Here is a 16493-nt window from a genome sequence, read left to right on the forward strand (position 1 = left end):
CTAAAACTTTATTTAAATATTAAATACATAAATGCCATTTGGAGTTAAACATCAAACGTATAAAACTATCTTAAATCATTTGACTTAAATGGAACATTCGAATTTATTTGTTCTGTAACGAAATAATTGTCATTTGAATGACGTAAGCGCACGTGCAAGGCACATTATAAGCTCAAATGCACAACTGACTAATAAATTCGATAACGTATAGTAGAATATTATCTAACATTAATTCAGATCACAGTTGGAATTTCTTTGATTTCCTTTTCAAGGATTTGACTCAGAATTTCCTGCGGCTTCACTGTAACTTCATCTACGGCAGTACACGGACGACACATACAGTCTACCGGGGCTCGAGTAACTATTTTCCGGAACCGAGGAAGTGAAGAGGGACAGTAAACACTGACACTAGCTTCCCTCTCTCCCATCTCCTGGCAACACATGCAGGACCTCTCGACCTGCCAGAATTTCGATCCAGACACCTGCAATAAAACATGTGCGTATAAATGTTATTATTGACAACATTATTAAAAAATTATTAACAGTGCATCCCTGTTAAATCTGTTTCTTAATAACAACAGTGTGTTTAATCTAATTAACCTTTCCGACGTAAGATAATCTAATGTCAACAAGTACAGTATCTTCTGTCTTCTCAGTTATGATTGAGTTAGTGTCATTTATTTTTATTTATTTATTTTTTTTTTATTAAAAATAAAGGCGGTACCCAGAACATAAGTTAAAATCCGCCTAACAACTCTCAGCTGAATATTTTTACATCTTTCATAAAATAAATAAATAAATAAAACGTTGGAAAAACATAAAATATATAAATTAATTTAAAAAAAAAACGCATAAAATTTACACTACCAACTCATCCATATCTTAAACAATTGTGGCTATCAAGAACTCTAACATCAAAAACAGACTTTTAAACTCTTAAGTATTGTCCAGGTCTTCTTGGTGAAACGAATCTTATTGTCCAATTTTATCTTCAGACTTGATTGATTTGAGGAAGAACCGGGTTCGCCCCTAGAATAAGCTTCTTCCTTCGAGCAAAAACTTCTTTTGCAAAGGCCTGGAGTGCTGCAAGATTACTTGCTGTTTGAATTAGCTGTTCCACTGCAGTTGAGGAGAATCCCTGGACGTTATTCCTCAGCTTTTCTGTGGATTCATTATACAAATTTGTATATTGCACAGTCGAAGAGTATGTGGGACCAGTTCTTCTTTGCTCCACAGAAACAAAGCTCTGACTCTGAAAGTCTAAATTGAAACAATTTCTCATTGAGGGGCCCCATGTCATGTGACTAGATAGGAGGTTTCCATCGTAAGAGTAAACCATTTCGTAACAGATTTTGCCATTGCAAAGGTAACATCAGGTATTAAGTTTTTCAGGACTAGTCCCTTGTTGGTTGTGTCCCATCGCGTCTGCCATACATGAACTAGGTAATTATAGCAGCGCAGCTTCTCTCTTTTCACGTCCGTGTCTAAGTAAAGGTGGATGCCTAGGATTGCTGCAGGAATCCTCCTCCTTATTCTGTAGCATAGTCCCCTATAAATTACAAAGTGGTCTAGTGGAAGAACCCCTGCAGTGACTTGTGTTGCCGCTGTGGAGACTGTTCTGCAGATCCGATGGGTGGCCAGGAGAAGTCCCCGTTGGACAGAGTTCAGCTTCTCTTTAATTTTACACTTAATTGCCCGGTGAAACCACGCCCCTGCAGCGAACGTGACTATGGAGAGGAACACCGCTTTGTAGTAAAGGAATATTGTGCGCTTGGAGAGCCCCCAGTCACTCCTGGAGATCCTGACTATTGAGGCTGAGAAGTTTCTTACTTTTATGTTGAGATTCTGAAGGTGAGGGAGGAAAGTAAGTCTATGGTCAATGATGACCCCTAGGACTCGGGTTTGAGTCTCAAGAGGTAACTGCGTGCCTTGGATTTTAACTTGGGGAGGCCTTCGAAGGTCGAGTTTGGCTCCAAAGATCATATTGGTTTTTGTTGGATTGATTCGGATCTTATTGGTTTGAGTCCAGTGGGCAAGGCCGTCAAGAACGTGGTTTGCAGTGGTCTCAAGGGCTCGCCGAGAGCGGCCCGAGAGGATAATGGTGAATGCAATGATCTTGGTACTGTCGAAGCTGCGGCGAAGCCAGTCCTGAAGAACCAGGTTCCAGATTAAGGGGCCCAGTACGGAGCCCTGTGGGCATCCTCTGTAAATTGGTTGTGTTAGTTGCCTATGTCTTGCTTGTACTGTAACGGTTGTCGGTGAAGTAGTTCCTAATTAACCAGTAGAGTTGTGGTGGGCAATCAGCATAGCGCAGCCTCTCAAGAGCGCTCTCCCACCATACCCGGTCAAAGGCTCTCTCAAAGTCTATAAAGATGGCCAGCTCGTACTTGGCTTTGGACGTTTCCAGATGGAGTGTTATTTTTGACCGTGCATCTTCACAGGAGCGACCTTGCGTGAATCCATATTGCGGAGAGATAAGTCCTTTATCTTGAAATATGCTTACAATTTTTATCGCTTAGCCTCATTTAGGATGTGATGTCTTTTGCGTCATTTCCGTCTCGCATTTTCGTTACCAATCGGTTTTATTTCAGTCCGAAAAATTTAGTAGGTGCCGCCAAAGATGTTTTCACATCAAAAAGAAATAATTATTGCTCGATTTCTTTGTGCGATTTTAAGGAAATTTGGGAAGGCTCGACAAATCGTTCTAAAAGAGCGAAATAAAAAATTTGAAAATCCATTCACTGATGGATGGAAAAAGAAATAATAATTGCCAGATTTCTACATGTCCAATTTTAATGAAATTTGGAATGGTTCGACAAATATTTCTAAAAGAGTCAAATATAAAATTTTATGAAAATGCATTCTTTAGGATTCGAGTTGTTACATGTGGTCGAATAGACAGACGGATATGGTGAGGACAATAGGCGGTTTACATATATGCTAACGTGCTTAAATAAACGAAAAACGCAGAAACAGGAAACCAGTTTACAAGAAGGAACTCTGATAGCGTTTGGCATACTTTAACACGTTTCCTGGTAGTTTTTCAGCTCGTAAGATTTTCTGTTCAAGTTTATATTTTGTCTCTAATAGCGTACAGTTATCAACATTTCTACGCCCGAACAAAATAATTGTAGGTCATTAAGCTCGCTTTGTTCAATCAGGCGTGATTCTTTGCTACTTTACAGATGTAGTTCGTATATGCTTTTTTTTTAAAAGTATTATTATTTAATTTATTACCGTATTTCTGTTGGTATGTTTTTTTTTACAGCTCGAAAAATCGTTCTAAAAAACAAAATATAAAATTTCATTAAAATCCATCCACTGAGAGAGAGAGAGAGAGAGAGAGAGAGTGTTAATTATTACATGAGGACGGATAAAAAAAATAATACTAATAACTTAATTTTACGCTTTCTGCTCATTTGAATTATTTTATTTACCATCTCTAATAAGGGCAACAAAAGATAATCGGACGCTTCTCGAAAAATGAACCTTTCCCACCAAAATGTCGAAAAAAGCAACTTTATATACACTGTTTTTTTTTTTTGGTAGTTGTTGGCGCATCGGCTTCTGTGGCTATAATGCACCTCCCAAGGTTTTTGCAGTACTTTGATCCAAGCCCGAGGCGGGATACGAACCCCCGACCTTTGGGTTGCTAGGCAGGTGCTTTACCCACCCGGCTAGCCCGGTCGGCAATATATACATTGTGCTGCCACTTTATTAGGTACACCTACCTAGTAGTAGCGTGTTGAGCCTCCTTTAGCCTTCAAAACAGCCTGCATTCGTCTAGGCATGGATTGAATAAGATGCTGAAACGTTGTGCAGGAATGGTGTACCATGCAGACATGAGTGTGTCACGCAGTTCCTTGAGATTAGACACAGGTGTAGACCTGCAGTGAACAGCCTTTTCTAGCTTATCCGAAATATGTTCAATAGGATTGAGATTCGAGCACTGAGCAGGCCACTGCAGCCAAGAAAAGTCATTGTCATGTTTGTGCATTCTTTCCCTTTAGTTTGCTCTGTTTTTTGATTGGGAGACAGAAGTAACCGTAGGTTACTTCTGTCTCCCAATCAAACTTGCTCCCACACAGTAATATTTCCCATATCGACCTGCACTGGTGAAAGCAGTTCACCAGTCACGGTGGCTTCACGTTTTCTTCATATGCTAGGTGCATAGAACATCTGAAATCGGGCTTCTAGCAGACGATCATTTTCAGTTGTTTTCATTTTTGGCTCATGTGACCTTTCCATTCCAGTGATCTTTGGCTCATTGTAAATATTTCTCTCTGTTGTATGCAGGCAGTAGTGGTATACTTCGTGATATTTAGTAATTACTTTTAAGTTAATTTTTTTTATGAAAACGCCAAACACGAGATGTATTAGAACTTATAGCACTTACGACCATGCTTGGGTTGGAGGATGAGAAGACGACAGAGAGAAGACGAAAGAAGATATTTGTTGGCATTAGACTTGAACTTCTGTAGACTGTAATCTTCAGGAAATACGAATGAAGGAAGGTTTTTCCAGAAAATGGCAGTTGAATGAATAAACGAGGAAGATGAAAAGTTGGTTCTGTGAGTTTGAAGTTGGACAGTAAATCGATGTTGGCTGGTGGTCGCACGTGTTCGGACTGTTTTGCAAGAGAGAGTGGGAATTATAGAAGCCAATTCAGAAGAACAGTGCCCGTGGAAGTATCTGTAGAAAAGGCATACAGCAGAAACAGTACGTCTATGAGACAGAGAGTGGAAAAGACTCTGTTAGAGATGAGTCATTAATTAACCTAACTGCCCTCTTCTGAATGGAATTTGGAAGCCTGAGAGTGATTTTGGGGGCATCACCCCAGTTGTGGGAACAATATTCCATGGAAGGGCGGATTTGCGATTTGTACAGAGTGAGCAGCTGTTTGGAAGAAAAGTAACGCCGAGAGCGAAATAGAAAACAAAGTTTTTTAGATGCAGAAGAAGCAATATTTGTAATGTGCTTGTGCCAAGAGGGATTAGAAGTCAGGGTAATCCCCAAAAAAGATATATCATCTTGCCTAGAAATCGGAGTGCCACCAAAGATAAGCATAGGAGCAGAAAAATCCTTTTTGCGAGATATAAGACAAGACTGAGTTTTAGAAGGGTTGAAATCAACTAAGTTGTCTTTGCCCCACTGGAGAATTACCTGGAGATCAGCAATTACGGAATTGGTAGCTGATATTCGAGAAGTTGAAGCTGATTGAGCAGGGCAAGGTTTCTCAAACAGGAAAGTGGAATTCAATGCCCTATCATCAGCAAAACTATGGATAGGATTTCCCGGCAATGGAAGGAGGTCATCAATATACAAGAGGAAAAGAGTAGGGGAAAGAACTGAACCTTGGGGGACACCAGCATTGGTGGAGAAGTTAGAAGACAGAGAGCCATCTACCATCATCCTCAGTGAGCGGTCAGAGAGAAAACTGGATAATCAATTACAAAAAACAGTTGGCAAACCATAAGATGGAAGCTTGTTTAGAAGGCCATTATGCCAAACACAATCGAAAGAATTTGAGATGTCAAGAACGACTGCTTGTGTTTCACCGAACTTTTCCATTGAATTTGTCCATAAATGGGTAACATAAGCCAGAATATCACCAGTGGAGCGACACTGACGGAATCCATACTGGCGATCGTTGATAAGACGGAGGTTTCTAGGTAGATTAAGACTTGGCGGTTAATTGATTTCTCCATTACTTTAGAAAGAGTAGAAGTAAGTGTAATGGGACGATAATTGGATTGGAGTGACTTGTCACTCTTTTTAGGAACTGGCTGGATATGAGAAAATTTCCAAGCAGAAGGAAAAACACCTTTGGAATAAGAAACTGAAAAAGGCGGCAAAGACCAGGAGTAACTTCAGGAGCACAGGTTTTGAGAACACGTGGAGAAATACCATCAGGACCTAGAGCTTTCTTAGCATCGAGATTCGTCAAAATCCTTCTGACATCCTTCCTTTTGAAGGCAGACCACACGAGGCATTGAATGGAGCGTGTTGGAAATGGTGGGACGTGTTTTACCAAGATCATTAATATATGAGTTGGAAGAAAACTGGGATACTAGCATGTCAGCTTCAACTTGGCTGAAGTGGCATTAGAACCATCTGGTGTTTACAGAGGTGAGAGAAGAGATGGGCAAAGGTTGCGGCCAATAGCTTTGGCAAGAGACCAGAATGCTAAGCATTCTGGTCTCTTGCCAAATTTAGGCTGCCATTAGGGCAAGAAGCAAGTTTTCTACTCTTAGCCTCTTTAAAATCTAGTTTGGACTGATTAATAACTACTAAAATGAAACTGAAGAATTGGAAACAAGCCAATTACGCTATGCAACGTTCTTCTCTTGAACAGCCTTAGCACATTTATTGGAAAACCAAGGTTTAGGTAAAGGACGAGATTTTAAAGTGGAGTGTGGAATAAAGGATTCCATTCCTACGAGAATAATTTCACTGACACATTCTTAGCAAACATTAACATCAGAAGATTTGAAACAATAATCCAACCAAGGAAAGGAAGAAAATAAATCTCGCAGGTCCTCCCATTTTGCATTCCAAACAACACGAGGTTGCGAATAGCCATGAGATAAAGGCTCCATTGGGAAAGAGACAATCACCAAGTTTTGATCTGAGGTGCCTAAAGGACTACTTACTTCGACCGTGTACTTAGAAGGGTTGTTTGTTAGAAAAAGATCAAGAGATATATTGGCTGTATGTTTAGGATTGTCCAGTATTCTGGAAGGTAAATGAACGATCTCTGCGAGGTCATCAGTAATTGCAAAAGCCTCAGCATCTCGACCAGCTGGGTCTATGTGACTAGAGAATGGAAGCCATCTGGAGTAGTGAACATTAAAATCACCAAGGAAAATTATCTCACTGATAGGAAATTTGCACTGGAGAAAGTGAAGCTGCAAAGAGAGGAAGTCAAAGAGCTCCAAATGATTAGTGGAGTTGGTAGAACGGTAGAGACAACAGATGAATTTGACACAATGAGGTAGAGAGATTTTAAGCCAGAGAAGACCGAAAAGAGGAGATTCCAAATTACCAACTCTCTGACAGGGAATATCGGAACGGACATATGCACAAGTACCACCTTTGAGGCGAAAGGAATCATACAGCGAATAATTTTGGCAACTGAGATGAGCAGTGGTTAAATCAACCGATAACTGAGATTCTGTCAGAAAAAGTACATGGCGTTTGGCAGAGTGTAAGTGGAAATGGACACCGTTGCGATTAGAACTGAGACCAGGTGTATTTGTGAAATGAACTAGGAAGTGTTTGGGAGGTTTAGATCTTTTCGCAGATAAGCTTGTTCTATTAGTTTGACAATTCGTGGTGTATTCAATAGTAAGAAAAAGTCGGTGGGGGGGGGGGGACATGCTGCATGAAGTAATTTAATTTTTGGTTATGACGTTCACATGGTAAGAATATACCCAGATCCTTTACATAACGTGGCCTCGACAATGCCCCCCGCATACACACTACTCGGACTCCCTCTAGTCACTATCTGGCTATAATCTTGCTACCTCTACTCTGGTAGAGGTAGCAAGATTATACATTAGCTGTTCCGGAAGCCTCCTGGAGAGTTATCAATAGGTTCAATCCAGTGTACTAACTAGCGGCCGGCCTGCGAACACCGTTTTAGAGCTGTTCTCTCGAAATGTAAGGAAGTTTGGATCTCGTCATGATTCCATCATAACCTCAAAAGACATCAGTCATACTGCAATGATGGAAGAGATTGGGAAGGTTTGACGGGATTTATCTCTGGAGACTAAACATGGGCTGACAATTGCTGAACTCTCAAAAAAAGATGTACTATCCGTTCATAACCAATTAAAGCAGGCAAAATTTGCTGAATTAAAATTAAAGGTGAATTTACTTTCTAAAATTGTTTGTAATGCATAAGTTTGGTTGCTTATTTTATTTAATTGAGATAATTCGCAAGCCAATGCAACCACGGTTTCTCCTCAATGCCAAGTAGTCCTCTAAAGTTTGGGTTTATTCGGATATATTTTACGAGTATATCGAGTTTGTTGAAGAAACTGCGGTAAGTAAAAAAAACTAATTCAACGTACAAATTGTTTTCAAGAAATGTCACTGATACAAATCATGTATCAATGTTAACGTATATTTAGAGAGGAATAAATATTAAAATACTGCTCAGCTAAAAATGATATTCAAAACATTTTACCTGTACATAAGAGGAGCAACTTCCTTGGCAGGCAAAGGAAGGAATGGGTTTGGGGATACAACCAGGCTGCTGCAGCACGTGAATCACTGGCCGAAGGTGACAGTCATCAGCTCGAACACAAGTTATTAACATAATCGTGGTAATTACGATCAAAAGCCCCTGACAAAAATTTCTTATTCTCACCGCAGGTTTACTCTGTACAACAGGCAGCCGCATTGGAACTCCCGTCTAAGCTTCTGAAAATATATAATTATTTGTTAAAAAGGTGAAATGGTTTAAAAATATTTGTGAATATTAAGTACGTTTGGCTTCAATAATCATTTGCGAAAATCTGGACTGGCTGGGCACTTTATTAGTACCATGAGGTAATTAGCGTATTGAATAGCCTTTAGTTGGAATCACTACTCAGAAACGACAATCAGCACAAAGAATATCGAACCATACATCTAACAAAACTATCCTCAGTTCCTTCACCATCCTCTGCCCACATTATTTCCTAGGATTAAGTGAGTAGAGAGTTGTACTAACTAAAACGCCTTTTCAGTACCACAAATGTGCAGATTGAGATTTCAGGGTTCTATAGTGTATGCTTTGGAACCTTCCTCTTTCAAACCACTCATTCGCACATTTGGTGGTGGATGCTTTCATTATCATCTTGAAAGGACTCTGCCGGGTGTATTTGATATTTGATCCTTAACGATGGTCAAGTATGCTTTGGCGTTCACGGTGCCCTCCAGGGGGATCAGGGGACTAAGGATACGTTACGAAAACATTCCCCAAAAACACTTAATCGCAGCTTGTACTATCGATACACAATTTATGGACATAATACACAAATGCACGGCAGATGAATTTAATTATTCGGGTGGCCTAAAAATAATAGGTAGGCGTACTGTCAATACGCAACAGAAAGGTTACAATGCCTTATGTGGTTCTTCCTTATCAGCACGCTTCCATCGGCGACGAAAAGCTTAGATCAGACAACGTGACTTACACTCTAGTTCTTTTTTTTTTTTTTTTTGATTCTTCCACCAACGGCTCAATATTTTCCGGTTTGTATCGAGATCACTGACTTCTGTGAAGGCTTCCTATTCCCTTAGCGCATTTTTTTCCCGCATTAGTTTCCCGCATTAAATGCAGTTTAATTGTTCCTTAAGGAATAATAATCCGCTCCAGACGTTGAGTACCTTTCTCAGTCGCCTTACATTTATCAGTCGTTTTTCCGTTCTCCAAAGATTGGAGTGACGCAAATTTTTATGATCACTCGCCAACTTCTCTACTATAGCACTTGCTAAAGTGCTACCGACCATCATCCTTTTTTTGCAAGCCGATCTTCTCCGTTCCCCATTGCTGGTGAAGCGATTTGGGCGTTAGTCGGGTTGCACTGCTTTATAGTACTTTCTTGCACACGGTGTATGCCGTGTGCAAGTACTTACTCACTGATGTCGTTGCGTCTTCTCCTCAACCGTTATAACAGATTCACAGCATTCCCAAACTTCCAGAGCTGATGAGACTTCCAGACCTGGATGGCCTGACGATTGCCTTATACAATGGGATAATCACCTCCTTATCCCTGCTAAAAAAATTTCCGTATGTCATTGACAGAACCCCTTGAGCTCTCGTAATAGCCCAACTGCACTGTGCAGAGAACTTCATGTTTGTCTGCACAATTACTCCCAAGTATTTTTCATTCTTCACTACTCTGATTGTGGTACCACACAGTTAGCATGTTATTTTGGAATTACCGCTACCCATATGCAGTACCTTGCGTTTGTTAATATTAAACTTCATTTGCCACTTCTCAGTGCATCTGCCTAATTTTTCTAGATCTTGTTACAGTAACATGCCCTGATTGCTGTCATTAACCATCATGTCAACTTTCGTATCATCTGCAAACTTAGACATGAAGCTTTATATGCCTTCATCAGTATTATTAATATAGAAAACAACACTGGGCCTAGCACCAAACCCTGGGGAACTTCACTAATAACAGTAGTTCAAGAGAGCAGTGCCCACTGATGACCACGCTTTTTCTTCTCCCAATAAACCATACCTTCATCTATAGCAGCAAGCAACTTTCCCTTAATGCCACATTGCTCCAATTTGTACAGCAGTCTTTTATATGGACCATTGTCAAAGGCTTTTCTTAAATCGTAAGTATATTATGTCAAAATTGTTCTTTGCATCCAATTTCTTTGTTATTGTATCATTAGTATTCAATCAGATTGGTCAGAGAAGATTGCCCCTTAACAAATCGATGCGGATTGCTGTGTAACTGCATTCCGGTGTAGATGATCCTGCATTAGTTCTTTAATTAGAAACTCTATTTTCCGTAGAACAGAAGTGAAACTAACAGGTCTGTTATTACTCACATCACTCTTTGATTCTCCCCCGTTTGTGAATTGTGGATACATTCGTATATCTCCAGTTCATAGGGACCTTCCCTGAATCCAAAGGTGCTCTCATAATTATGGCTGAAGGTTTGCTTAATAACGAACAGGAAACACTTAAATATCATTATTTCTGTATTCTGAAAATGAAAGACTTTCACGTAATTTCAACGTAAGAATTTTTCTGCAAGAGAAGAAGTCGTTCGCCATAACAGACTTGTAATCAACAACTAAACAAATAATTAAAAAAAACTAAACTTGCAGTTCTTTGAAACTGGTTTAAATTTGGTAAGCAACCATAAAAGTAAAATAGTAGAAACTTTCTTTTAAAGTTTGTAAGAAAATCAATAGATACCAAATGAACACGATAAAAATTTAATGAATAAAATCGCTTTTATTTATGTTCCTACCAACAGCCTAATTTTGACCCAGGACGGAAAACTTCGGGTGACATCTGATTCTAGAATTGCCACCTCTCTGGGTTTGACCCTGAGTCTTCCGGTTTAAGCATGGCTTATTTTCAGGTTTTGGGTTTTGCTGTCATTTCTCCGGATCACAGAATGACACGAAAAAAATAAAAATAAAATAATAATAATAAAATTTCCATTCCATTTTTAAACTAGTGTGTATTTTATATGCTTTTTTAGAATGTATATTACGGAGGAATTTAATACTTGTGTCATAATGTTTAAAACTATAGAATTGGTGTAGTCCTAAACCGAAAATTCTAAATTTATATATCAATAGCTTTCGCGAAAGAAGTCCTGTGATATGATTTTTTCTTAATAAAGAACGTTTAACCGATTAATATTTTAATTATAAAGTAATATAAATGTAGTTTATTAGAAAAAAATTCAAGATTGCTTTCATAACCATCCACAAAAAGCATCTTACTTAGAAAGAGATAAAAATATTGATGACTTTTCTTTAATACTCTTATATTTGTCCTAGATTGTATTTTGAAATGTAAATGTTTCAGTAGTGACAATAACGAAACTTTCTATATATGTGAAACTCTTCAATTAGCAGTTTGAACTTCGATTTCAGATGTTGACAGAAACATCAATTAACACTTCATCCCTAAGTGAGCGACATTACATCATAATTTAATCCTTGTGCAATATCCTTTATTTGTGTGTGATTTTTAAAATAATATGTATATTGTTATTTATTTTTATTGATAGAGTTCGAATTAATAAATATAATTCTAAGAAAACACTTTTGGCTGCATAAGGAGGCCATGCTGAAATGACTGCTTTATGCGGCACGAAGTGTTTAAAAAGTAAAAATAAAAAGTAAGGTCGTTGTTGGCTCAAATCTGAGTCTTTTTCCACACAACGTTTAATGGTAGGAGCTGTAACCCCTATGCCACACGAAACTGTTGAGGGTGGGATTGTAAAATATTCGAATGAAATGGTTTGAAATGCTATAAAAATAACTCTGTAATGCTAATGTGCTCTGCAGAGAAACGACATGTTCGGGAATAGTGTACTACAGTATGTACTAGAGTCCTTCGCGTGTCCACTGTATTAAACCTTAACCTGTAGTAATTGGAACCGCGCCCGAACCTTACCTCATTGTTTGTATCCACGACCCTAAAAAAATATAAAAATAAAAATAAAAATGACGTATTAAGAAAATTTGTTATTAAACTTTTTACACGTTAGTTATGACACAAATAGCGTTAAATTAAAATCAATCAATAATATTAATATTTTATTGTATATATAATACACAAAAAAGAAATATAAATTTAATACTAAAGAATGAAACGTATTCATAATATAATTACTTTTATAAATCGCTGCGCAAAAACAGGACGTCGACAGTTTCCGGTTTCAGCTGTATTCTTATTGAATCAGAAATCCAGATGGAGAAAACTTTCTCTCTCTTCCATCCCTCTTTAGCAGAGATGGCAAGAATTAAATCCCTCCCGTTCTCCAGCAGAGGGAAGGAATGTGCTTGATAAAGACCTAACGAAACGATACACCCTGAAATGTTACCTGCTATGTATCGACCCGGATGATACTATTTAATTTACGCAAATAGGGTAATCGGCCAAAACTACAATCGCTGTTCACAGTGTGGGATTTGTCCACCCAAATTCCCCCTCCCAACTTCTAGCTTCGATTTAAAACTCTAAATACACATTTTTATAATTATATAACCTATTATTTTTCATAAATGTGTACTCTTTTATTTTATATACCACATATCTTCATATACCACATATCTTCTTTACATCCTTGGATGGACTAGGCGCATCATGGCCTAAGTTGCCCATGCGCCATAAAAATTCAAATAAAGTATATACTTTCTAAAAATAAAGACCGCGCCCGTACTGCGGGTAATCCACGGATACCTGACCCGTTGCAGGACCCTACTATGTACTACAGTACGTAAATGGTGTGCTTGTGTGCACGCGCCAAAGGCCAAAGCAACTAAGGCTCTAGGCGTAAGTATATTGTGGCATCTGTAAATTGCTTGTATTCCGCGGTCGATTTGCCTGCTTGCTGGACGAAAAACCCAATTTTCCGGGAGAAAAAAAAAAACATGCAACCCTTCTCTGAAACCGACTAACTCAGCTACGTTGTGAAAAAAGCCCATAAAAATTTCTTACGTCATTGACGGAATTCTAACACAGGCCGTTTTCACTCACTGTGCTACATGCGAAGGCCTGTGTACTGCTTTCTTTTCTGTCTTCGACAAAGAAGGATAATTTCTGAACCTTATTTTATTGGAAGGGAAAAAAAAAAAGATTTATGCATTTCAATTAATAATTTAAAGATTATCATTACTAAAATAGAATCTTGTAGAATAAATTTTAATTTCGTGTTTTTAATTTTATTTTAGCTACTGTTGCTCACCATCAGTTGAAGTTGATATATAATAGTCGATTGTAACTTTTAATTAAAAAATATTTCACTATCAGAAAATAACTAGGTGTAGGAATTCGAATACTTATGATAATATAATATGACTGAATTGCCTTCTGACTTTAAAACTATATTGGTTCTTTATCTGTATTTCAGTTGTGATAAACACATAATTTAATCCATACAGAAAGTTTATATCATAAACAACGAAAGCATCCTTAGCATGAGTAAGCTAGTTACCTGAACGCATTTACACTTATAAATATTCGTAATTTCCTAGATAACTGTTCGCTAATATCTCTAAGAAATAAACTTACCTTGTGCCGAACCTTACAACGTTATCACAACTTTTGCTCTTGCAAAAGCAAGGTGTTCTCTAAACCCACGATTGTTCCTAGATGGCGTTGTACTCGAACAGTGATCCTCGTCTATCACCCTCCATATGCCTGACGGTTGCAGCAACTGCAGAGAACTAAGAAGGGGTTCACACTTACCGCCTTGTTCCTAGTAGGAGAACTGTCAACCGAAATGAATGCTTCCGCGTTTTCTTTCTCTCCTCAGGGGTTTCTCAGTGGGCAGTGAAATGCTTACTTCGATTGCACAGCGGTAGCATTCTTTTTGTCTACGCTCAAACAGAGAGCTGAGTAGCTCTTGGGTTACCCGCTAATGGTTAGGTCATTGGTTGGTTGGTATGCTGCTTTAAACCAACGATACTCAGCCTTCTTCTGATAATGGGAACTTTAATTTCTACGCTTGTTGTAGCTGAAAATTTATTTTGCAGTTGAAATAAATTGAAGAAGAGCTGAAGGATTTACTTTTCTTTCGTGGTACAGTAATAGATGATAAAGAAGAATTGGGAACTGAGATTCTCTCTCTCTCTCTCTCTCTCTCTCTCTCTCTCTCTCTCTCTCTCTCTCTCGTAATACTTAAAACTGAAAATTAGTCTCTAAATAAAATGTGATTGACTAATTCAAAGCAGTTAAAGCAGTGTTACAAATTACCACAAATCACTGTTGGTGGTTTATAGCTTCACAACGATTAAAATGCTCGAATTAAATATGATGTTTGGTCACTCATGTGCGGCCCTTGCCCTACAGAACTGGCGCGCTTAAATAAATAAACTATTATTTATATCTTTAAATATCATGCCACTAGTATGAATAAAGCTCAATTTTTTTTTTCTCACAGGACCATCGCGACAAGAATGGAATCCTAAATGGGTATCGGCAGAGCTTCGTAAAGGGGAGGGGATCTTTCCTGAAAAATATGGTAAATTACTGTGATGAGATTAGAAATCAGTTGGATGAAAGAACACCTTTAACATTATATATCTGGATTTCAGTACAGCTTTTGATACGATTTCTCGTGATCGCTTATTATGTAAATTAGAACAGGGCTGGATAACAGGGAAGGCCGATCGGTAGATTAGGAGTTGGTTGAAGGACAGGAGACAGAGTTTGGTCATAAATGAGTAGTTCTCAGAGTAGAACTTAAGAATTGGTGGTTAACGACCGGAACAGATAATGCTGCTTCAAAAGGATTACGACTGATTGCAAGTTCGAAGAATGGCTGCTAAAGTTTAACTCTAGAAAATGCAAAATGTTGCATTTGCGGAACGGAAACTAGATTGAGGGGTAGGAGAATCAAAAGATCTTCAGGATGAAAAAAACTGTGAAACAGAAATACTTGCAAGCTCAACGTGCAGTGTAACCTGGCGACAATAAAGGCACATAGAATTCTACGATTTACTGGAATTTTGCAAATAGACAGAAAGGGGTTATTATCTCTCTCTATAAGACGATGTTGAGCCCGCACTTGGAATAATGTATCCAGATCTGCAGGCCGCATCAGAAAGATATAGAACTTCTAGAGCAGGTGCAGAAAAGGTGCTAATTGCCGAAGTAAGGACATGATATATAAGGAAGATTTCCGGAAGTATAAGAACACGCCAGCACCACCTTAGGATTTCAGTTTAGGCATAACATATATAGAAAATTTTGCATCTTTTAACAGAATTTATTTATGTTTCAACATTTTCAATTTTTTTAGAGGTACCTAAAACCGACGTTCAGACACCTGTGTATTATATTTGTGAGTTGCCTGTCTTCTCTTGGTTTCCTGTGTGTTGGACAAAAAAATCCGGGTTTCTGGGAAAAAACTATATTTCTATCACTAGTGAATGACTAACTCGGCGACTGTATGAAGAAAAAGCCCATAAAAGTCTTCGCGTCAGTGACAGAAATGGAACTGAAGCCTTTTTCTCACCGTATAGAAGGATGGTGACTTTAATCACTATACTATCCTCAAGGGCAGTATAGTAACAATAACATATACAATTTTCTCAGTATTATACCCATACACTACCTGGTATTTTATTAGGATCATGATCCTAATAAAATGTCTCTGCAAGACGCTGTTGGCCCGAATTAATGCCTTGACTTTTAATGGCATGAAGTCAACAAGATGTTGAAATGTGACGTAAGGAATATTGTGCCATTCATGTAACAGAACTCTCTTCAATTCCTGGACTGGAGTGGGCAGAGGGTTGTGCTGACGAACAGCCATTGCAATTCATATCACAGTAGATTAAGATCCGAGAACTGGGCTTGCCAGTGTGGATGACTGACCTCATGTTCCTTAAACACCATTTCACACACTTGACGCGGTAGATGGTTGAAATGTCATCTTGAAAGTTACTCTGTCCACCACCGAGGTAAACATGCAGTACTTCCAGGTTTAACCGAAACTATTCGAGATATACTCCGGCGTCATAATGCCCTCAGCGGAATCAGAGGACCAAGTTGCACCATAAAAACATGCTTTGTACCAGGGACTTTCAACTTTTTTTTTTTTTTTTTTTTCTGACTAGGAACCAAAACCGATAAAATCTTAAAGGTCGCGGGCCCCTTTGATTTTCGCTGGGAGCGAAGCCGCCGCAAGAACCGCCGCAGTTCCTTATTACTGATTATGCATTTTTCCAAATCGATTGCTGAAATATGGCAAATTTCATGAATTTTAATCCGCTGAATCCAAATT

At 38.5% G+C, this 16493-nt stretch overlaps 1 pseudogene across 1 annotated transcript; it reads right to left on the reverse strand.

Moving 5' to 3' along the window:
- Nucleotides 1-233: 233 nt before the first annotated feature.
- On the reverse strand, nt 234-13917 carry LOC150079397 (bursicon pseudogene; annotated as a pseudogene). Its single transcript, XR_016547541.1, has 3 exons — nt 13775-13917; nt 8192-8427; nt 234-482 (listed from the first exon to the last, which is right to left on the reverse strand). The product of XR_016547541.1 is annotated as a bursicon pseudogene (transcript).
- Between the last annotated feature and the right edge of the window lie 2576 nt (nt 13918-16493).

This window comes from Mastigoproctus giganteus, chromosome 10 (genome assembly GCF_048544385.1).
Source record: "Mastigoproctus giganteus isolate SK-2022 chromosome 10, ASM4854438v1, whole genome shotgun sequence".
Lineage (NCBI taxonomy): Eukaryota > Metazoa > Arthropoda > Arachnida > Uropygi > Thelyphonidae > Mastigoproctus > Mastigoproctus giganteus.